Consider the following 24,985-nt stretch of genomic DNA (forward strand, 5'->3'; position numbering starts at 1 on the left):
ATCAAATTTACTGCAAACCACTTTGACAATTCACACTTGATGAGCTCAAGAAGAAATAATACACTGCAGCTACAATGATACTTTTGAATGTATGGCACTGATCCATCCATAATCCAACCCACTATATCCTAACTACAGGGTCACGGGGGTTTGCTGGAGCCAATCCCAGCCAACACAGGGCGCAAGGCAGGAAACAAACCCTGGGCAGGGGGCCAGCCCACCGCAGTGTATGGCACTGATATACTTGGAAAATCGAAATACATAACTTATCATTTTCTGATAAAAAGGCAAGGCTTAGAACTTCAGACCCTCTTCAGTCATCTCAAATGTTACATACATTATCATAATGATTTCTGCTTAACCTTGGAGAGTGCAGTCATGTTTTATTTTGTACACACGAATAAGGCTGAACTCACTGGACAGGCCACATCCTGGGTTTGCTGATCTAAATGAAAATAATATAAAAAGCTGAGCTGTTTCCTATTAATTTTGAAAAGTCTCCTAAAAACAGATGACAAGAATACCAACAAACAACATACATATATAAAGTATGCATAGCATGCAACATACACTGCACTTTTGACTGGCATTTTACTGCCTTTTTGTTTTACTGTTAACATTTATTATTTTAACCTCATTTAATAACATTCTGGCTGTTTCAACTAAATACATCCCTTGAGTAATTAGAAGGCAATTAAAAAACTGGAGAAAAGAAAAAAACAATGTCTGTGGGAGAATAGTTGAGCTTATGGTCATCTGTATTCAAGTGTCTATGTAAGAGGAGTAGGTTAAGTTGATTTGTAACCGTACTTGGAGATTCATCAAAAAACTGGACTCAAACTTGGCCAATAAATGTGATTCTGATTCTGTCTCTAAGCCGTATTGTTATGTACTAGCCCACACCTTACAGGTTAAAATACAGTATTAAAATATTTTACTTTTTAATTGCCTACTGATCTGTGAGTAGAATGTTTGCAGAAGTAAACATTTGTACAGTCTTTTGGATCTCTAACTCTTGCTACATGCATCATATATACATTAGAAAATCTACACCTTTGATACACTGTTCATTACTAACAATATTACAAAGCTTCTCCATTTACAATCTCAAAAACATCATTCCAGATACAAAGCAGCATGTTGAAGCACATTATGCAATCTGTGTATATATACTGTTTTTGAACTACTGGCTTTTGTTTGGTCACCAATAAAAATCAATTTTTAGTGCACCTGTGATAAACAATTAATGGTGGTTTAACCATGCATTTCTGTTGTAAATACTGTAGTTCTTACAAATAACAACCTTTATACATCTATTTAAATATCTCAGAAATATATATACACATACATATACATGCATAATCATAAATATATATATATATATATATATATATATATATATATATATATATATATATATATACACACACACACATATACATATATATATATACACACACATATATATATATATATACACATACACACATATACATACATATACAGTATACATACAAATACATATCCATATATATACACACATATACATATATACACACAAATATACATACATATTTTATATATATATAATACTGATTCACTGTTGAAAAACAGATACATTTGTATTCATGAAACCATTAGGTCAAGCCCTCCATATAATAGGCTGGAAAATTATTTTACACTTTAAAAGCTTGTGTGCTTTAAGCAAATTCTTAGAATGCCTCTATTTACGTAAATGTGCTACTTTTCCACTAGAACCAGGCACAAGACTTTGGCTAATAGGCTGGTATATATGTTTTCCTAGAACATCTTGTAGATTGATTATGAATTATTGTGTTTTACCTACAATTAATGTAAATGTTGTCTATAACTGTACTGTGTAAAATTACTAAGGCATGATTTTTTTCAGCTATTTAAAAGTACCATATTTTTATCTCCTTTTCTAGAAACAATACTCACTTATTCCGTCCTTTTTGACTTCCATCAGTATACATCTTCATCACTGACATATGTTTACAACTCCCATTACAAACTGTTATCAGCCCAAATTGAAACGTGTTTGCAATTTGGCTGCAGCACAGTGCATTTGTCAAGGAAATGTTCAAAATAAACTCCATGCAAACATCTAAACTGAGGGTTTAAAATGGCAGAACAACAATGTCTCAACTAGACTCTTCTGCCTGTTAACACAAGCTGAAACCAAAGTCACCACTGCATCATTTATGAGTTTCAATATCACTCTGAGTTTTACGTACATAACAGGAAAACCATGCGAGCAAGGAAATATAAAAAATAGCTGTACCACATTTCAGGTCAGTGATACCACACTATTTTACATTGTGGTACTGTGCCAGAATCCTGTATTATTACTGTATGTAAAGATGTATTAAAATATTTTTCACCCGATGACTTACAATTAAAGCCAACAGGAAAGTTTTTCATGAAACTTTTATACAATATGTGCCACTCTGATTAGTAATTTTAATTCTAATTAGATAGCTTTTAAATACTAAGCATAATATTAGTTTCACTTCAAAACACTGCTTGGAGTTTACGTAGCATTTTATTAAGCTACAAAGTGAGTAAAGCTAAAATTATGCCTTCTGCTGGAGGTCAAAATGTTTTACTGGAATATTTTCTTGAGTAATCCTCATGACAGCAATTGCATATTGCAACAGTTAAGCTAAAAAAGGAAATGTCTTTAGTCCCATATCCACCAAAGAGCAGTGAACTATTCAAAGCTTTTTTTTTTTTTAAACAACCCTAATGTTCTCTGTCAGAATTCAAGTAAAAGATACTTTAATCAAATGGCTTTACAAAGCATATTAGAGTAGAAGAAATAAATTGCAAAAGAAAAAAAAACACAAAACTTTATCATTTTCCTTCCCCTCTCTTGATCTTGTGATTAAAGAGTGGCGTGGTTCCCAAGATTACCCAAGGGTTCAGATGTAAGAAGCTCAGCATGTGACTGAGCTTGTACCATGTCACATGGCCCTGGAAACATGGTGATTTTTCCCTGGGCACATTTCAGGCTTTACACCTCCACCCATCTATCTCTCTACACCTGCCAGCCTAAAAGTAAAACAGACTGGCTTAAATAAAACAATGATGCAATTTTTATATAGAAGCTAAACAGAAACAGCAGTTTACATCAGTAGTCCTGTAAGAGGATTCATAATCCCACTGGCGTTTTAATTATTAAATTTTATTATTACATAGATGATCTCACATTTGATCCCTTTACACACAAAGACCGGGATCTCGATCACATCTTCAATTAACAAATACATTAAAAGAAACATCTGAAAACTTGAATACTCTCAGTGGCATATTTTTTTCCTGTTATTAGGATTAATTTTAAAATTTTCATTGAAAAGCAAACAAACAGCAAAATCTACAATGAAATGGTTTATTTTACAGAATAAAACCTGCAATGCTTGAGGGCTACAGGCTTGATAAAGCATGTAGGAAAACAGCATAGGCGTGGTGCATATTTCAGTTACTTTCTATTGCCAAGGTTGCCATGTCTTAAATGCAACACATCTGTACTAAGAAAACATATTTTAATATTTTTCTAAATGTTTTTGTTTTCTTGTATATTCAATACTTTTCTGATAAATATATCGATAAAAATAACCTTTTCAACACTTTAATTTATCACTGATGGCTGTTACACTTGTAAAAAGACAGAATGATCACAAAGATGAAGACTGAAAGATTCATTTTAAACATAGTATGTCCTATGTTTTAAAGGGTAAGAACTGTTCCCACTACTTTGCAAGTTCAAATGTCACCAAAAGCCTTGCCATGCTACCTCTGAAACCACTTAAACTTTCTAGGATTTAATACTTTCAAAATTGTTGGTGTTATGTTCACAGCAGCCGTTCCTGAAAAGTTTTTTCCTGAGAGATTGTTTAAAAAAAATGTTTGTACTTTATTGTTAAAGCTCATTGGATTGATGATAATCATCAAAAGCAATATGTATACAAAAAATTTTACCTGTGCTACATCTTTACATATTTAGTGTGGCTTCACTTCTTTCAGTTTACCTGTGCATATAATAGTAAGAATCCTTTGGAATCCTCATAAATGTGGGCATCTATTCAGATTCCTTTTTTGAACAACACCTTTTCTTACTTTTAGTTTATGCATACAGAAACATATCACAGACTCAAACAACTTCAGTTTTTTTCTTTTTTTGTGTGTGCTTTTGCTAAACAATAAGCTGACCAACAAATCAAACGGAATGTCTTCTCAAGAACACTGTCTCCTACTGTGAGTGCACAAATAGAAGTGGCTCACTGAAAATGTAATTAGCACCTTTCTTTGAGTTCACCACCTTAAAATTGTTTACAGTACCACTGGCACGCAGTGTGCTATAAACGTGAACACCGATTTCTTTAAAGAAAACTTAAAAAAAATATTTTAATTCATTACTTAAAGATCTGTAAGAAGGCATACAGATTATAAAGTATGATAAATACCTGTGCACATAAAATGTAACTGTTGTACAAAACTGACAAGAGTTTCACACAGACAAGGTTGATGTTCAGCGCCAGTCACTGCCTGGATATGTGGTGGTTTCCCTGTGACAGCAAACAATATAATGTGCTCTGAAAACAAAAAAATATAATTTTAAATTAAAATAATAAATAATAAACCTATTATTTCATCTGCATTTTGCAGTTCAGTTGCTTACACTTACATGCATTTGCTTAGCACATGCTTTTATCCAAAGTGACTTACAAAAAAGTGCTTCTTTCTCTAAAACTATGTATTACTGTCTCTCTCACCTTATTGAAATATAGCAGCAGCATTCACTCAGGTCTTTGGTGCACCTTTCACTGTCACTGACCATCATCTTGTACCCTCTTGTGTCTTAATGACATGCTTGCCATCTGCCATTTTATCTTTCATAGTTCACTCTCTTAGTAGTATCTATTGTGGTACTTGTCTCCCCTTATAGACATCTAGTAATATTTTTTTCATATTTCACTTTTCTTTTAATGACCATAATATGTTTGTTATATTCATCAGCCATATACCATGGTTTTCTTAATTGCCTTATATGCAGTTACTATGCAATTACTGGGTTTGTTTAACAGGTATAATAATTGAACCATTGAAGTGTATTTGTTCAGCACGAGGAATACACTTTGCAAATAAACGTTATTACTTTACCTGATTCAATGGCCTTTCCTGGCCCCAAAATAAAACATAGCTACTAATGTGAACAGTTGCCTTCACAATTAACACAGCGCTCTTCAGACTTTGTTCCGTCTCCCAACCATAAGTCTTCCGCTTTCTCATTATGGACAAACTATTTCCGAAAACACCAAATAACACTGAATTTAACTTCTACTATCTGAAACTTATAATCTCAATAAAGGGTTGCAGGGATGCAGATCCTATCACACTGTACAGAAATAAGCCTGGATAGGATGTCAGTGCATTGCCAGCCAGTCACATACACACGCACATCCTTACTCATTGTAACTGGGTTGATTCAGAGATTCCAATCTATCAAACAGCATTTACCTGGGTTGTGCAACGAAACTGCCATAAAACAAGGACAACATGCTGAAAACTGAGCCAGAGACCTTGAACTGTTGGGGAACAGAACACGGACGTGGCACACACGCCTCAAACACTCGTAATTACCCACACCGCCTCTCCCAGAGGCTCCAGTCATTACAGTATTGTGATTCATCCCGAGTGCTCTCCGTGGCTGTCTTCAGCTTATCCTGTGCCATCATTTTTACCCTCGTTACTATGAATGGACCTCATCGCGTATGTTAGGTCTCCTACTGAGAAACAGCACTATATTCGCCATTGCCGCTTGCTGTGCCTTTTACTCATGTGTTCAGATGTTTGTCTCCTCTCGCAGTATAAACGTACTAAACTTTCATTAAGGTTTCTATTTTCCCTTGCAACTCACACTCGGCTCTGTCGCCTTCTTCATTGACTCACAAACATATCGTTGCTCTCATTCTCCTACGTCGTTTATTGCTGTCACCGGGCCTCGCTTTCCCCCATTCCGCCTGTGACAAAGGTGTGCTTCATACGCTCCCAGCAGAGGTTATCTGCATACGATACCGTCTCCATCTTTTTCAATCATCTTAATTCTATTGCAATAATAGGACACAATTCTGTCTGCTTTATACAATGTGTAGTTACGTTGTCACCGGCCTGACTAGTATTGCCCCTCACATCCCCACTGTTGTTGCCGTGTACCCACCTCAGTGACTGCTCAGCAGCTCAACCAGCCAGCCAACTTCCCGAGGGCAACGTCGTAGTGTTTTTCGGTTCCTAGCAATAGGCTCATATCTTCTTGATTTACATCAAACAATCTTAGTGTATAATAAGTTGTTTATTAATATTTTTGTATTGTCCTGCTCCAGGAGAGCAACACACATTCGCGCTGCCGTTTGTTCCTCTCAGTCTTTAAAATTTCAGACAGGCGCTAAACACACGACTGAGGGAGGAGCAGTTCGCACTTCTCACTCACTTTCAATAGCTGTCGTTATGATTACAGCAACCGGTCTTGAAAACAGTTTGTTGTTCTGAAAGAAAAGATTCCATATTGATTAAACTCGGAAAATAGATATCCACTATTATTATAATCAAATAGTGAAACCACGCTATTTTCAAACACTTTGATATGAAAGGTGCACGTTATTAAAGGTTCTTTTCCTGCAAGTACGCAATACGTCTGCCCCTCCCCCTTTGTAGGTTTATTTTGAACGGTAAGGGGCGGGGCACATGGAAAGAGACTCTAGACTGTTGGGCGGGATTTTCATGAAGAGCAGTCCGACACACAGAATGGATGCAGAAGCGCTCTGTGAGCGGATGCACGTCCTTAAACCTTACTCGAATTTACCCGTTAAGACCGATGGGTTTGAGGTGAAGGAATGTTTAGGTGAATGATCACAAAATTATTTGATGCCTGCATTGCTTGATGCCGAACGAGGACACAATTTAAAGTCCCAGATCACTTTAAAAGTATATGGTAATGTTTCTGACAGTAACTATTTTTGACTTGTGTTATTAGAAGTATTTAAAAACTAGCACTTTGCCCGTTTTTTTTGTTAATTTGCATCGATGAAGCATGTGTCCTGAAATGCAAGGGTTAGAGAACTTAAATAAACAGAAGGAGCGTCTCACACGCAGCAACAGTCCATTATTCATTTGTTTCTCTAATATGTGATGTAGAGTGCATATTATATAGAACTGGATGCAAGTCAGCTCACATTTATATTTTGTTTTTATCTAAAGTACTGCCGGCTTATTGGTTCTGATCATAAACAGTATTGTATGTTAAGAAGCTGTACATTCTCCAAATGTGTGTATTATGGTTTATTCAAAAATACATGCATTTTTTGGTGTCTGGTCTGCAACTCTGAGTGTGCCCTTCAATAGAGATGTGATTTGACTATGATTGGTTCCAGCCTTTTGCCTAAGATCTACTGTAATTCTCCGTGGGCAAAATGTCTCAATAAATCCATTAACATTTTATATTGAATTTGTAGTTAACTTCTTTATTATATTACATAAATGATTGTAATTAAATGATGTGTGGCCTGACGTTCCATCCATGACGGGAACGCGCTTCAATTATATTAAATCCAAGGTAAGACTTTTTTTTCTGTTACCATGAACCTGACAGAAATGTATGACTGGGTTTGTTTTACTTGATATGTATTGCAGTGGTTCTCAGCCATTATTCCACCAAGGTCTCCCAGTGAAGTACAATAATATACGAGCACTTCTCCTCCAACATGATTTTTTCCTGTTTGTGCTTTTGCTGCAGTACTGACAAAGGTGCTTATTTTGAACTTATATTTATATTATATATATTATAAAAAGCATATTTAATGTACTGTTACCCTGCCTGTATTTTTAAAAGTATAATACAAAATTAAGAAACCATTTCAAAAACAGCCTAAGAGTTTTTATTAAAACAATTTTATTCATAACATAAAATGAGTTGACATTTTTTATGAATAAATAATAAAAAAATATGTGAGTATTTACTCAAATACAGAATTTGTCAATGCAGATATTTCTGATAACAAAAGCTGCTCACTTGGCCTAATTATTACTATTTGAATTATGCAAAAACATCATTACTTATTTTTGAAAATAAAAAGATTTTGAGCATTTTGATGCAATTTTCTAATTATTTTCTGTCATCTTGTGGGCCCCCCAGTAGTACACAGAAGCCATCTAGTTGAGAACCATTGATGTACAGGACCCTCACCCTAATTTTATCTCCAGCTTTGCTTCACTAGCAAACCTTGATTTGTGCTCCATTTTATAGAGACCATCTTACAGTAATATATTGACACCATATACATTTACCTCCAATGCCTTCTTAACACTCTGAATTGCATGTCCATACCTTTCTTTCAGTTGGCCCTCCTGAGTTATTTGACCTTTAATAATTCCTATCAGGGTGTGGAGACCAGATTTGCTAGTGGCATTGTTTAAAAGCTATTTGAAATAAATAAGATGAGTATCAAGAAGCCACAGCAACATAGCTGACAAGCAAAGTCAGGCTGCATTTCCGGTAAGAACAAGAGCAAAAGGCACAGGCAGGTATGTAGTAAAGCAAAAAATTACAAACCTAAAAGTGTGAAACATCACTGAGACACCAGGTCTAGGCAAAAAGGACAATTGATAAAACAGGATTAAGATCAGAATGACACAAGAGAAACAAAACTTTTAAAAAAAGCTTGTGAAAATTGGTTGCTGACTTAAAGTGACTAAGATCAGCATTGTGAGCTTTCTTTTTATTAAAGGTGTCAAGCAGAAGTGAAATGGGATTCAAGCCTCTGTGAAGTAATTGTTGTGTAAGAGATATGACCAGGGGGATTAGAGAGGGAATACTAAATTAATATGTATAGCTTTATATACTGTACATATAGCTACATTTGTTTTGTTTGATGTGTGATGTGTAAAGAGTGGGATCCTGAATGATTTTTGCAGGCCTAAATATTTGTATCTATAAAAACCTTTGAAATTTTTAGGGATTATTTCAAAGCATTTTCCAGTATAATAAGGCCATAGTGATTTGCAATATAGTAATATGACGATTAGATATACACACTAGAATGCTTGACATAGCATTGTACAGCTGTATAAATGAATATGCATAAATGTTGCCAGTTAATCTACTATACACATCTTCAGGAAAACCAAAGTACTTGAAACATATCCACACTATGAAAATGTGTCAGCTCCACACAAAAATTGTCCAGGCAGGGATTGAGACCCAGGTTACTGCATCTGTGGGGCTACTCAACTAAACATTGCACCAGCATTTTGAAAGAACTTAATCACTCCAACCACTACTTAGGAACCTGCTGTCCAGTATGTGTTACTGGTCAATAAAGGGCTAGTTGATCAGCTCCAATTAGCCCCAGATATTTTTTATCTATGGACACAGAAAAAAAAAAAAACAAACTCCACACAGACTCCTTTTGGCTTAGAAATACAACACAAGGTTGCTATTTGTCATACTCTTTAACGCATTTGTTCATCCACTATTACTACTGAGCAGGAAGCAGCCAAGGATAGGACACCAGTCTCTTCAGGGCAACACTCATTCACACACCTTCACTCACACTGGATCAGTTTAGCATTGCATTTTAAATTAGATTTTGACTTCTTTCAAATTCTGTATGCTTTACAATACCATTAATAAAATAGTGATTTATGTTTGAGATCTAAAAAAAATCTTTGACCATTACAATTTGTTTTCTCCAGAAGCTAAATTAATTTGCATGGTTTCAGCTTGGAGACAAGGTAGGAAAAAGATTGAAATATAGTTTCTCACAATTTATATTACATTTTGTAGCTTACAAGAGGCACTTCATAAATACACATGGGTTTAAATTGTAATATATATCTCAGTGATCAAATTGGAATAAATAAGCAGTCTGGGAGAACAAACTGCAAATAAAAAAAAACACATACACAGGGAATTTAGAACATGGTAGCATTTCTAAGTGTATTCATCCTTTTCACTGCAGGCATAACTCTATTATCTACCGCTTGGAATAGGATGACATGTTTGTCTTAAACAAATGCACTGTCATAGGTTATTAAATCTAAGGTATTTGCATATCATACAGAGTTTGAGTTTCTGGCTGGCAAGATTGACATGTGAAAAAATAATGTGGCAGCAGCTTAATGAACAGTGGTCCCTTGGTGAACGAGCCAAGTTAAAAAGTGTCACAAAAGGGGGTTGACAAATATATTGAAAAAAGAGTGGTTGCCAGTACCTGCCATGTCTCTGCTGGCACTAGAGAGTGGTGGATCCAGATGCCATTTCTGATGCTTTGGTGGTACCAGCTGAGTGTACCATCAAAGAAGAGAGTGTATTGGTGCTATTAGGGAAAACTTATGGTATTTCCTCACAACATTAAAGCATGTGGTTTGTTCAGTTGAAACAGGGACTGGAGAATTCCTACTGATAACAAATAATAGGTATTCCAATATGTGCCAAGGGTACCTGACCTTTCAAGATTGGCAGATAGGCCATAGGGGGCTAGTTTGAGATCCTCCTGACCTATGAGTAGAAACATATGTTTTATGTTTGGGATAGTTGGAACCTTCTGCCCCAAGATATAGAGTAGGTAGCATGAAAAATCCAGAGAGAGCTAACCTTTTTAAATGCTACTGAAATGTCTAATGTAAGGACATCAGGTAACACAATAGAGAACTCTATACTAGAGCCCCACGAGCCAAAAAGGCCTGCAATGAATGATTCTGAAGGTAGTTCCACTGTTGGGCCAAAGGTTGTCTCAGGAAGAATGGTTTAACCTTTCTTATGCCCAAAGTCCAAATTGACTTGAAGCTGGTGTCAGAAGCAAGAGTTTCCTGGCAAGTGAAAGGCAATGAAAGGTGAGAAGTAGGACTATGTTTAAAAGTGGAAAAATGAAGGAGCAACCATACTGGGTAGAGAATGATCCTGGTAGACTTTCATCTAGGAGTGCCACAATTTAGTAAAAAGTAAGAGTGTCTTGTTCTTTTGCTTTTCCTTTTTATTCTTAATTGTGTATATTCACTATTTCTTTAATTATGTGTTTGCAATGTCATCATAAACTGCTATTTTGGAATGCATGTGGTGTAGTCACATAGTCCATTTTTAAAAGAGCAAGTTAATTTCCTCAGAAATTCTCTTCACTTTGTTTCTGAGAAAAACAAGTATCTGGAAAGTTGGTTTTTGATCCATTTGTTTTTTATCCTGACTTTTTGTATTGTTTTGACCTTTTTGATTTGTTGATTAAAATCAGTCTTTTGATAACACCTGATCCTGACTATTCTGGCCTTCCCCTTAAGAAGTCATTTGCCTTGCTCACTCTTAATAATAACTGATAAACTGATAAAGAAAATTGCAACATATACAGGTAGACAGCCATTCATTGATATGTTTTGCCTTTATATTTTTCACTGTGGACTTCCCTTATGTGTGTTAAGAAATCCCATAATTGTATTATTTAGGGGGGATTGACATTTTATTTCAAGTCACACTTGCAAAAGTGGTGCCCCACTACAGATACTTCTCTGAAATACTCTGGCTTCTTAATGTAAAGAGTTACTAGTAAAATAATCATTCAAAACAAAATAAAGAGAAATATTTAAGTTGTATTGGCAGGAAATATAGACATTAAATCCTTTATCACCCTCTTGGTTTTATAGCCAGTTTAATGAAATATGTATATCTAGTCTCTGTGTCTTAACTTTTCAGGGTCCTTTATGGCCTACTGAACATTGTTGGTCTCTTCCAGGTCGTTGGTTCCTAATGTCAGATAATTTTGTTATTCTACGTGTGCTGCTGTTTTTGCCTTAGGCAGCCACTGTAAAATCTGCTTTTGCTTAGAAATGTGTGCCAACAATGTGCTATTTAAATTACAAAAACCAACATTGAAAAGATGTCTGTTAAAACCTGTCCCTACTTGTCCCAATATAAAACAATATTTCTGCATTTCACTGTGTTTTGTAGGCCATTATTTAGACATGCATTTGTCAAGGTTGTGGGTTTAAGAGTCTGTAAACAACTCTCAAAGTACATGATAAAAGTATTTTCAATTAGTGGTCCACTTTGCTGTAGCTGTAGAAACATTAATTTATGAGTACAGACATAGCTTACATTTCACGTTATACTTATAGACTTTACTTTCATTTCTGTGGTATGGGCATACATGTACAGTATGGTATGTTGGAGTGTGTTCTGAAACAGGCTGTCTAGGGTAACAGGTTTTTTTTTTGCTGTTTGTGAGGTAAGGCTTCAGTAACTCTGCCCTCAATGAGTGTGTTTACATGTTCTTTAATAACCCGGTTATTCACAGAAACCTGGTATCTAAAATTCCATGTGAACCTTATTCTAGTTAGAGAAACAAGTTTATTAGTCTATGAGACATCAGGTTAAAAGACAGAGATTTCTCCATGACTAACCCCATTATTTGGCCATGTAAACCCTTAACCGGGTTATAATTAAGGATTTTGTAGTACGCACATGTCTGTTGCACTCTATTCACCTGCTTAGGTTTGCACACGATTTTAGCAGCCAGGGGTAGAAGCACAAGATAAATTTCCTAAGGCAAATCCCTGAGCGACTGCATTTTTCACCTTCTCTGAGTAACCTAACTCAATACTTATTTTATTGAAAATACTTGCATTGTTATTATCCCAGTGGCACTGGGTGTAAGATAACAACCACTCGTAGAAGTATGGTTCTTCTTTACTGGGTTCAAATCCAGCCAAGCAGAAAAGAATGCGTTTTGTTAATCCGGTAACAGAAATTGAAATAAAGTGTCAAGTAGTTTTGCATAATTGAGGTTATGGGTTCTAATCCCGCTACTGACACTGTGTGACCATGAGCAAGTCATCTGACCTGCCTGTACTCCAATTGGAAAAACAAAAGAAATGTAACTAATTGTATGATGTGAGGAGGAGACGCTGGAGTACGCATGCTGCTGGGGGGACTGGGCGGTCTCTTGGTCTGGAATCCCTAAAGATTTTATTTTTTTCTCCAGCCTCTGGAGTTTTTTCTTTTGTTTTTTCTGTCCACCCTGGCCATCGGACCTTACTTATTCTATGTTAATTAATGTTGACTTATGTTTATTTTTTTTATTGTGTCTTCTATTTTTCTATTTATCATTTTGTAAAGCACTTTCAGCTACATTTTTTTTGTATGAAAATGTGCTATATAAATAAATGTTGTTGTTGTTGTTGTTGCTGCCGCTCCTCAGTGGTGTAGCTTTTGGACTGGATGGAGGGGGCGTTCCGCCACGGGAGGCACATTTTTGGGGGCTGCTTTATTGGCCAAAAGGCTCAGTACAATTCGTGTGTAAGCAGCAGGGTTCGGAAAAATATCACTCATGTATGAAAAAAGTCAAATTCTCTGATTTTTAACCACAAACGCTTGAAAAATAATGTTCAGACTGGCCTTCTGCATCAGACACAGCAGATGAAATGTATGAGGCAATGACAAAAATAAACATAAACGTTACACCGATAATAATTTCTAGGAAGATAAATAACTAATTTAGAATTTATAATTTCGTTTCGTAAATAATCCGAATGCGTTCTTGCTCTGCGCAGAAAACATCCCCACCTATTACTTTGGTTCCGGTTTTCGTAGCGTAATTATATTAAACTAATAATTAGAACACGGCTTATCAGTACGCCTATACTATATTCTTGTCTAGTTGATGCTTATAAATGTATATAAAAAATTATTGTTTTTTTTTTATATATGAATAAATCTATGCAAAATGTATCTTAATTTTTCTCTATACGTCATTTTAATTTTCTATTTAAATAGTTTAATATATTCAGATATGTTGGAGGGCGGCAAATTGAAGCCCTGCCCTGCCCCGTGTGGCACGAACTCGAGCTACGCCACAGCCGCTCCTCCCTGTAAAATGATAAAAGTTAGAAGTCGCATTGGATGAAGGAAAAAGTGTCCTCCAGTAACAAGTAACAGTAAATTCATTTATTTGAAATTTTAAGAAAATTATTTAATTCAAGCAAAAAAAAATCTGTAAAAGTGAAATCAGTTGAAAATATTTATTTAATACAGACAACAGACAAATATTATTATTATTATTTAATGCAGACAGTTAGAAAAAAGTGGGCCGTGGCAAGTAGTAACAACATATTTTGTTGACACTGTGTGTTGCAATGCTGATGCGGAACTGCACAGCAGCGTGGCTGGAGAGCAAAATGTTAACAGTGTCTCTGTCCTCAGCCAACCATAGCAGCTGAACAAGTTGCAGACACTTGTTTCCTCATTACATTTGGGTTATTTTCACCAAGAGAATCTGAGAAAAGAAAGTATAATTACGAAATTTGAAAATGAACTAAATACGGGACATTTGGGTGTCCCTGAAAGGTCAGTACGGGACAGGGAACAAAATTATCAAATACGGGACATGTCCCATATATAAGAAACGTCTGGCAACCTTACACCAGGCTGAAAATTGTGGTACTTGCTTTGCAATTGTATTTTGAAGTACTCACATACTGTCAATATTATTTGTAGCTAGTAATTCACAAAGGTTGAAAATGAATCACATATCTTAAAATATTTTTTTATTCCTAAGCTTTCGATAACTGACCAGGAGTCATCAGAGGGAAATGATTAAGCATAAAGGAATCAAAGGCAATAATAGCAAATGAGGGGGAGGGGGTGGGGGTGCCGAGGGTAGGGGGATCAATAAGATGGGGTTCAGAGGGTGTTGATCATGAAGTCTCTTTTGTTATTTATTTATTCAATATTATATATACAGTATGAGGCATGTTTTATAGCTCAGTCATTTACACTGATCCAGTCCCTCATTGATTAAAGTAAAATCTGCAGTAAAACAGCTCTGGAATAGAGTGCAAAAAATATTCTGTTTGACATGCATGATACTTCAGATTTTAGTGTTATCTTTACTACAGCTGAAAGTAGAGATAAGGAAAACAGTGGATCTGACAGCTGTAGAAGCTGCAGTTTAATGATTGGCATGGTGATAGCTGAGGGGATGTTTAAGGACTTAAGGGGGCGGTGTCATCCTTTTCTTATTTACGACTGATTGAATTTAATTTTGTTTTAAACTTTAAAGTGTTTACAGTACATCACCCCATTCTAGACACTTCAGTAACTATTACTTAAAGTCTTTCTCAGAGGTTTCTTTATCGTGTAGGTGTGGAAGCAGTATGCTTCAAACCTATACATACAAGTCATTAAAAAATTGCTTTGTCTGCAGCACTGTCAGCAGAATGCTGCGACTCAGGGCTTTCTTAAGGGCAGGCACAGCAGTGTGAAATTTGTAAAGTCACTGCCACCAGTTTTATTGAATCAGAAAATCTTCTTGATGGATGTTGTTAAGGCCTGAAAAGAAAATTACATACACTCTGTCAGCAGATTGTATTTCATGTGTTGTCAAAAATATAACAAAAGTGATAATAATAATAATATTAAAAATAATAATAATAAATCATAACCATTACCATGTTTTCATGTCTGTTTTTTCTGCTTACAGCAGCAGACTTTTCTAGTAGTAGATACAAGGAAGGAATGAACCCTGACTGAAATTAACTTCAAAGTACTCTTAAAGATAGATAAACACACCCATAGCTGACCGATTTAAAATTGACAATTGACCTGATGACATGTGTTTGATTTGTGACAAAGTAAACTGCAATATGTTAAAAACAAAGTTGTTTTCGATATGGGCTTAGATTATTATTTGATTAGGTCTTGGTGAGTAGATGATTGCTAAATATGCCCTGACACGTAAATTCATAGAACTGGAGTAGTCTGTACTTTCTTTTTCATTCCTCTACATAACACCTTTTATAGTAAGCCTCGTTAATTATAAAACTAGAATGCAGGAACCAAAAGTACACCTTAAATTATTGGGCAGCATTGAAATACGTTATGTAGTATGGTATAATAAACGGGAAAGGATAATTCATAAAAGTCTGAGAAGGGAGATGATGATAGGGGATGAACAGTTAGGATTTATGCAAGGGAGAGGTACAACAGATGTGATTTCTCCCTTGAGACAGATTACAGAAAATATAGAGAGAAACAGAAAGGACTAAGGATTGCATATGATATTTCTAGGATATTTCCCCTGGAAAGAAAAATAGAGATCTATAAGAGAGAAGGGAGCAGTGGAGAAGTATGTAAGAATAGTTAAGGATATGTATGAAGTTGCATACACACAAGTGAGAAGTGGTGAAGGAATAGCAGGTGGTTTTTGCTGTTAAAGATGGGTTACATCATGAATCATCATTAAAACCCTTATATTTTTCTGGTTATGCATGTTATTTGTAGGGGAATATTAGATCAGGCCCAATGGTGCATAGTTTTTGTGGATTACATTGTGCAATGTGGTACCCCTAAGAATATTATGGGAAGGAAACTGAACCAGTGCTGAAGAGCCATAGAGGATAGAGGTCTTAAGATTAGTAGGAAAAGGACAGAATATCTTAAATATAAGGGAGAAAAAAAAGGTGGAGAAAGAGAAAGGCTTAAAAGGTAGAACATGTCAACAATAACAAAGGATGGAGAGCTAGATTTAGAAATACACTGCAGAATGCAGTCAGGTTGGCAAAATTGAAAAACGATATCAGGAGTGTTTTGGGACAGAAAATGTAGTGCAAGAGTGGAGGGTAAAGTATATAAAGCAGTACTCAGATTAGCCTTGTTGTATGGATCAGAAAACTGGGCATTTTAAAAGGTGCATGAAAGGAAAATGGATGCCACAGAAATGAGAATGTTGAGGTGGATGTCTGCAGTAGCAAAGATCAGCAATGAGAGAATCAGGGGTACAGTTAAAGTTGGGTAAATCTTAAAGAAAATACAGGAAAGAAGGTTAAAATAATATGGGCCTGTAATGAAAAGAAAGACAAATAATATGGGGAGAAGAATTATGGATATGGAGGTGGTGGGATGAAGAAGAGGACAACCAAAATGAAAGTAGATGGACTGTGTGAAGGAGGGATCAAAGAGAGAGAGGGGTATAGGAGAGAAAATATATACCAGACAACTGCAGAGGAGGCTGATCAAATATAGCAACTCGACATTAAAAGTGAGAAAAGCTCGAGAGGAAGAAGAAGTGGTGTACAGTAATTACTAGTGATTAAATTGAATTTATAATAAATGTTGTTTTGCAGCCAGCAATTTCCATGCTTTTACTACACTATAGTTTTCATCTCATCTGCAACATTTTTCTCAATATGTAAAAGAGGAAGTTTATTCTGGTGCAGAATATGGAAAGCAAGCACAAACAGAGGATGTTCACATACCTTCATTTTGTGGGGGTACTTCTTCCATTCGCATGGGTGTCTGGTTACAAAAGAGGAACGTGGAACTTGAGCTGTGGCACTGGAGAACACTTAGTTTTTTATTTGTTTGCAGTTCTTAGTTTGGTTCCCGCTTGTCTTGGTTTCTGTTATGTGATATCTCTATGTTAATAAAATAACATGCAAATAAAAATAACAACAGTAAAAATACCTTGGCTGTTTTCTGGGGGGTATATTTTCTTTCCAGAATCCAAAAATATGCTGTCTGAATTAATTGGTTAATTGTGCTGGGTTCTACCATCTTAGGATTGTGTATCCTATAACTTTAAGCTGGGTTGAAAAATGGATTGGTTGGTCAAACAAAAAAGATCAAGCAATACACTGAACAAAAGCAAGAAAGTAGAAGATTTAAGTTAATTATTGCAGAATGAATACAAGGACGACAATTTTTAAAATTTAACTGTAGTGACTGAGGGAGGTTTTTGGCCAGATGGAAAAGAATTTCACAGAATCTATGATGACATCAGTGATCATTTACTATGTGTTGTGTAGAAAATCTTTGGAAAACAGTTATTTCAAAATCTAATTGTTCTGAATAATATAAATGTAATCAACATGCAAACCCTTTCAATACTGAGCTGCACAACATTTATTTAGAAATACACTGTCATACTGACATAGACTAGTAACAATATCTTAAATGAATCTGTAGTATAAGTGCCTGCTGTGAGCCACAGATAAATCTGTTCAAATAACTCTCAGTAGCAACAAAAGCAGCATCTGCAACAGCTGCTTAAATCCATAGCTGTGAGCCGTTTATCTCGCTTATTTGTGTATTTAGGACAAAACCCACTTGTTAATAAGAGGAGTCTCCGGTCAGGTATTTCACACAGCAGCTCCATTATCCCTCTCTTATTTCCATGCATTTTCATATGTAATGAATTTTCTGCATCACCTTTATCTCCCATCTTGCTTTGCAGCCTACATTTATTTCCATCTGCATTTTATAATATGCCACTTAATTATCCTACTAAAATGGTCAACCATACATTTTACTGGCCTCATAACCTCATTTTGTAAAACTAATCTAATTGACTATCTTCTGGCTTTCCTGTGGACATGACTATCACTTTTAAAAGAAGCTAAGTGAAAATATTCATCTAATTGGCATTACAATCAGTCAGGAAGAACTACATGGGGGGCACCATTTGCACTTTTGTGAGCACTGCACTTCATTTCAGGTGATGTAACTAGAGCAATTCAAATCACTTCTGTCTATTAGCTTTTGAAATGCATTGTTTGATCAGAAACTTTGAGTATCTACTAAAATCCCCCACTTTTGGGCCAAACTGGCTAATAATGCTAATTATATATCATGCTATTTTCAATTATGAGTCCTTAAAGTGGAGAAAGGAATCAGTGTTATCTCCTTTAGGGCACACATTGAAACAAATGAAAACAAAGACATTGTCCACTTGCAAAGGTCAGTGTATTGGTTTGACAAAAACTTAAGACATAAGATTACTTAGATGTGATTGGATGAGAAAATTAAATTAGAAGGATAATAAGACAAAATCAAGACACAGACGCAAAAGCAAAAAAAAAAAAGTCAAAATATGAAAAGCCCTAGAGATATGGAAAAGCAAGACTCATGGTAAACCAAATAAAAAGCATCACTGACACCTCAATTTTCTTAGATGTCTGAGGGCAGCTTTCAATTTTCCGTCTGTTCTTACAAACTTCTAAAAGTGCATTAATGCAGTGCCAGTCAAAGCTCATGTAAAGTTCAAGGGAAGAATCATCTCTGGCACCCTAACCACATTCAAAGAAATGCCATGCCAATATAAATGCCCAATCAATGGATGCAGAAAAAACAGGTGCCTACATTTAATCAAACAGATCAATGTAATTGTAAACCAAACATGTGCAAAGTGCACACAAGACAATAATTATAATTTAAGTAAATATCAAACAGGCGCTTCGAAGCAAATTCACAGTTACAAATATATGAATGTAAGAATAAATTAATGAACACAGTTACAATACAATACAATACAATTTATTTTTGTATAGCCCAAAATCACACAAGAAGTGCCGCAATGGGCTTTAACAGGCCCTGCCTCTTGACAGCCCCCCAGCCTTGACTCTCTAAGAAGACAAGGAAAAACTCCCAAAAAACCCCTTGCAGGGAAAAAATGGAAGAAATCTTGGGAAAGGCAGTTCAAAGAGAGACCCCTTTTCAGGTAGGTTTTGCGTGCAGTGGGTGTCAATAAGAAGGGGGTCAATACAATACAATACAATACAATATAATACAATACACAGAACACAAGTAATCCTCAATACAGTATAAAATAACAAAAATTACTAGTATGGAGCAGAACTTAACAGTAGATGATATCACATAATATGTTTTGGATTTGTTTAGTGTCCTGGAGACCTCAGCCATCAAGCTGCTTCCCCCAATTGGCCATTCTACAGCTGAGAGAGTGCTGGGCCAGTTAATCCAATGAAAGGACCCCTCTACCCAATGATTCCTGCAATCCTCCATTAGCGGTGACTTTACCTTAGGCAGGCAAAACAACTTGGCAGGTTGGCAGTGGCACCAAGTGCCACATTTGAGTCCCGAGAAGAGAAACAGAATAGGCAAGGGTTTTGTGACATTATAACTATCATGTTACTTAAGTTTTAGTGCTAATGACTAACAACAGAGATGCAGTCTGTACAGTTATTCAGCAGCTCTAGTCAGGATATGCTAAACTGAAGTAGTGAGTCTTCAGCCGGGCTTTAAAAGCTGAGACCGAAGGGGCATCTCATATTGTAGCAGGCAGAACATTCCACAGTTTAGGGGCCCTGTAACTAAAAGCTCAACCTCCCACTGTTATTTTATTAATTCTTGGAATCATAAGCAGTCAGCATCTTGAGATCTTAATGTGCACTCTGGTTTGTAAGTCATGATAAGTTCAGACAAGTAAGCCGAACCTTGGCCATTTAATGCTGTATATGTTAAAAGGAGGATTTTGAAATCTGCCCTAAACTTAACCGGGAGCAGCATAGGAATTTAAGAACTTGAGTTATGTGTTTGTATTTTTTGTTCTTGTAATAATTTTTGCAGCAGCATTTTGTATTAACTGGAGGCTGTATAAAGAACAATTTCAACATCCAATGAACACCGCATTGCAGTAGTCAATCCTACTGGAAATAAATGCATGAATTAATTTCTCAGATTCCTGTTTATTTGGAAAGCGCCTTAATTTCCCAGCACGATCTGGACAACTTTGTAATGTGTGCTTTAAATGACAAACTAGAGTCAAACATAACTCCTAGATTGCAGGCTGATTCAGTAAAATTAATGGTGATTCCAACCAAAGTTATTATAGTTAACGAAAACTAAAATCAAAAATGAAACTATTATTAAAAAAACATTTTCATAAACTGAAATAAAATAATTAACAAAACCGAAATGAAAAACTAAAACTAAATAAAACTATTAAAGTAGTTGGAAAGACTAACTGAAATAAAATAATAATTTACTAAAATATTTTTAGTTTTCATTTTTGAATGAATATTCTTGCCATTAGACTTTAACCTTTGTAAGTTTAACTCTAAAAAAGAAAGTCATCCACCACGAGCCGCCCGCATATATTCATCCAGTGAATGGCACCTGGTGACGGAGGGCAGCTGTTCACACAGCATTTGCGTTGACAGAGCAAGCTGAATACGGGTGTGTAAAGCATGTGAAATAGAAGGCAATTTACGTGCTGCCTTTCTTTGCACTTGTTGTATATCAAGATGTAATTGAAACGGCTGAAATCAGAATGTGCTGGTCAACAAAACATTTACCATATGGACAGAAAAATCACGAGTGAGTAACGTTTCAGTTTATTTCTCAGGTGACTACTTTTTGTCGACAGCAATTCACCTGACACTTCGCACAAGAGAAATCGTGTTTACTTTCTTATATACGAGGTATAGAGAAAGTATAGTAATCATGAAAACATTCAACCTCGATATTTTGATGAATCTTGATGTTATATACCTACCAGAGCCCAAAAATACCGTTTTTTGGAATGGTATGTGTGCGCAAGTGTGTCTGGTTTTTGAAAATAAAACGGCATTGATCGAGAGACTGACTAGGTCATCATACAAGATCAGCATATTGTTGCTGACCAATCACTTTTGCTTTAAAAACATTGTTTAACAATGGAGTGACACAAACAAAGGGAGGTAGGCGAAGAGAGTCTGCCAAGTGATGAAAAACTAAACATACTATGGGGTTTTTTGTATTTATTCTATATTTATTCATTTTTCTTTTTTAGTTCATATTCTGTACTCAAAATACCTGATATTGTGAAAGTAATCCATTAGCAGAATTATATTTTAAAATTTTTGTCTACCTTTTTCATGTTTCTCTCTCTCTGTCAATATAGATAGTTGAAATATCATATTCTTTTTGTTCTCAACATCAGCCTCCTTGTATACCAGGGATTTTTCCTGCCTTACATCCAAACCTGCTGCAGTAGGCTCCAGGTTTCCTACGATCCTGCTTTGGATAAACAGGTTTAGATAATGTATATATTGTTCTTACTCTCAGATGCTATCTCTGTCGTTTTATGCCTGTCCGTACTCCTATTACCTGCTCTTGCTCTGATCATTATGGGTTTACTGTCCTTTATGTTGGGCTATTCAAGTCTCACTGTCTCTAACCTTCACACTACATGCTTGTTGTTCTTTGTTTCCCTCAATACTGCTAGGTGGGGTCTGCACACTGATTCAAGTCTAAGAGTCCTGTTCTTCCTAAGCCCTGTGATTTTCATGAGAAAATATTTTAAAACTTATAAAATTGTTCATATCCAGTATCAAGTTTTGATTATGCTTGTTTTTATCAGACAAAATCAAAACCAGATTGTAAACCATGTAGTGCAGTAAGCTTCCACTAACATTAAACTCGTGTCCAAATCTTAAGTGTACAGTTAAGTGTACAGTTCTGTCTGATTGTGACATAAAACTAAACTCCGTAGGAGCTCCATGCCATAATTACTAAAACTAAAACTGAAACTAATAGATGAAAAAATAAAATAGAAATGTCTTTGTGAAATAAAAACTAAACTAAAACTAAAGATACACGATGAAAAAAAAGTAAAACTAAACTGAATTTCCAAGTAAGGTCAGAAAAAATATAGAAATAAAAACTAATATAAAAAGGCAAAACTATAATAACCTTGATTCCAACTGAGTTAAATGATGACAAAATATTGTTGTGATCAGCGTCATTCCCTCCAACAATTACCATCTCTGTTTAATCGGTGTTTAAAGATAGGTAGTTCTCATCCATCCACTCTTTTAATTCACTAACACAACTAAGTAAAGCTGTCGCCCTGCCTGGGGTTTGTTCCTGCCTTGCGCCCTGTGCTGGCTGGGATTGGCTCCAGCAGACCCCCGTGACCCTGTGTTAGCATATAACGGGTTGGATAATGGATGGATGAATGGAACTAATTAAAGACAACATTGGAGAAACTTCATTTGATCTAATGAAAGGTATAACTGGGTGTCATATGCATACAAGTGAAAATTAACATGATGTTTGCTAATGATAGATCCCAGTGGAAGAATGTAAATTGAAAACAGTAAAGGTCCCAATACTGAGCCATGAGGGACACCATATCTCACTTCTGTGTATAATGATGGAGCACTGTCAGCACATTACTGTACATATTGGAATCGATTTGATAAATAAGAACTAAACCAAGCGAGCACAGTACCTGTAAGCCTAACATCATTTTCTAGCCTGTGCAAAAAAATAGAATGGTCAGTGGTGTCAAATGCTGCACTTAAGTCTAACAACATAATTACAGTGGAGTTTCCTTCATCAGAGGATATCAGAATGTCGTTTACAACCCGTGTTAGTGCAGTTTCTGTACTATGACCAGTGCGGAAACCAGACTAGAATTTCTCAAATAAATTGTAATGTGTAATGTGTGATTGAAGCTGATTGACGACTACTTTTTCTAGTATTTTAGAGAGAAAGGATACATTTAAAATAAGTCTATAATTATTAATTATGTGTGGGCCTAGGTCTGACTTTTTAAGTAATGGTTTAATGGTTTAATGATGTTTTAGTGCATCAAGTACTGTGCCATGCAATAATGAACTATTGATAATATTTAGAATAGGCGCTGCAAGAACATCAATTGCACTTTTTACTAGTTTTGTTGGCACTTGTTTTAGGGAACAAGTAGTGGGTTTAATTTTAAAAATTAAAGTTAAGTCTTCCTGCTCAATTACAGGGTTAAAATTACTACAGTAGTTATCTCCAGAACTATGTTCTTTATATATTACACTGCTTAAACACAGCACAATAATCGCAGAGCTTTCACAACATTCAAAAGAAAATACCTGTAGCTAAGTACAAACAGGTACTTAACAGCCGGCAGGGTAACTTTGCACATCCATTATCTCATTAAGCAAGCTTATATGTCTTATGTTTGTGCTGAGAGTAATAGTGATGTCCTTGCGCTGTGGCAATAAAACAAACATAACTTATTTAATGATGAAATGTTTGTACCTCTATGTTAAGTTTGCCTCTCCTCTTTATCCTTTTCCCTTTTACATTATTGAGCACCAGAGGGCTTTGGCCATTTCATTTTGAAATACTTTTCAATGAGTCCTCATCCTCTTGTTACCACTTAACTCACAATATTTTTTGGTGGGGCTGGTAGGAGATGTGAGTCACACCATCACATAGCTGTTCTGCACCAGAGCCACCGAAGACACATGGGCATGAGGCACATGTAAAGCGTGGCATACATCATCTGAGGCAAAGTGAAACTGGCTTGTTAAATCAACTCCCACCAGAAGATGCCACCCTTGGTGGCTGCCTATGTTGCCTAATGAGTTGACTGGCATTTCATTAGTAAGTCCTTCCTCACTGGCCGCATAATATCCTGGTACAGCAATTAATTTTCTCAAAAACATAAAGCACAGCTGAGGGTGCTGAAGGCAACACAGAATATTACTGGCATGAGCTTTCTTCTGTTCAGGACCTATACAACACTCTCTTACCTTAGAAAGATCATTCTACGCAGACATTTTTCTTATTCCTCCTTTCTGGCAAATAGTACAGGGCCACTGGCACTCATGTCATTAGGTACAAGCACAGCTTCTGCCCACAAGTTGTAAAGTTGCTGAAAAGTCAATCTTAAAAATTCTATCATTGTACATAAATATGTTGCCTGCTATGTGTACTTTTTATTTATTTGTTTTGTATTGTATTTTTGTCAGTTGTTTTGATGTGACATGCCAGTAAGAATTGTATTGTACTATGTACACATGACAATGAACTTGACAAAAAAGCATGTTAAAATATGCTACAATGAAGACTGAATGGTGTCAAGCAATTAATACCCTTGACTGACATTGAGAAATGTGATAGAGGCCATTAGATAAAACAGGAGGATCTATCCAATCCCAGAATTATCATCTTAACACAATCTAGATCTTAGATAAAGAGACTCTGCACCTGCACTCTTAAAAATGTTGTTCTGCTGCCACTACTTTCTTCTGTCTTTCTCTAGCTATATCATCCTGCCATATCTATCCTGTTCAAGGCAAACTTTGTCCCACTGCACCTGCCTTCACATCTGTTCTCTCCCTACTTATGCATCCAGGATATAGAAGC

General features: G+C 35.8%; 1 protein-coding gene across 3 annotated transcripts in view; it reads right to left on the reverse strand.

The window, feature by feature from the left end:
* Positions 1 to 6,707, reverse strand: part of LOC120539056 (transmembrane protein 268) — a 68,522-nt gene extending 61,815 nt beyond the window's left edge. Inside the window, exons 1-2 of one of the 3 annotated variants that reach the window (XM_039768769.1) lie at positions 6,509 to 6,707; positions 4,485 to 4,613 (exon numbers count right to left, since the gene is read on the reverse strand). The gene's annotated coding sequence lies outside the window, so the exon portion shown is untranslated. Of the gene's footprint in view, positions 1 to 4,484; positions 4,614 to 5,538; positions 5,610 to 6,238 lie in introns of those variants that run through there. The other 2 variants (XM_039768767.1, XM_039768768.1) reach the window with 2 other exon arrangements.
* Positions 6,708 to 24,985: the final 18,278 nt, after the last annotated feature.

This window comes from Polypterus senegalus, chromosome 11, assembly GCF_016835505.1.
Source record: "Polypterus senegalus isolate Bchr_013 chromosome 11, ASM1683550v1, whole genome shotgun sequence".
In the NCBI taxonomy this organism is placed as follows: domain Eukaryota; kingdom Metazoa; phylum Chordata; class Cladistia; order Polypteriformes; family Polypteridae; genus Polypterus; species Polypterus senegalus.